The following is a 397-nucleotide window of genomic DNA, read 5'->3' as shown; positions in this document are numbered from 1 at the left end:
ATAGTATGAAGCCATCATGATTAGCAAGACATTTAAAAACTAAGTATCCAGAACATGAAGACAAACTTCTACAATTTTTCAGCGATGTTTAAAGTCATGTGATACTCAATCCAGTGTGTCACTAAACTTAATGATAAATGTTTAGAAGCCTCTTTTGAGGTTTCTTACTTCATAGCAAAAGACAAAAAGCCACATACCATTGGGGAAACACTTGTTCTTCCTGCCGCGGTAAAAATGGCTGAAATAATACATGAAAAATAATATGGCGACAAACTAAAATGCATTCCGTTGTCAGCAAATACTGTTGGAAGACGCATAGAATACATTGCTGAAGATTTGAAGAAACAAGTATTAGAAAAATTACGCAGTGTGGGAGGTTTGCTATACAGTTGGATGA

This window comes from Gavialis gangeticus, unplaced genomic scaffold (genome assembly GCF_001723915.1).
Source record: "Gavialis gangeticus isolate Ggan-Ray unplaced genomic scaffold, GavGan_comp1, whole genome shotgun sequence".
Classification (NCBI taxonomy): Eukaryota; Metazoa; Chordata; order Crocodylia; family Gavialidae; genus Gavialis; species Gavialis gangeticus.
The sequence above is the reverse complement of the archived record's forward strand: the minus strand, read 5'-3'. Positions refer to the sequence as shown.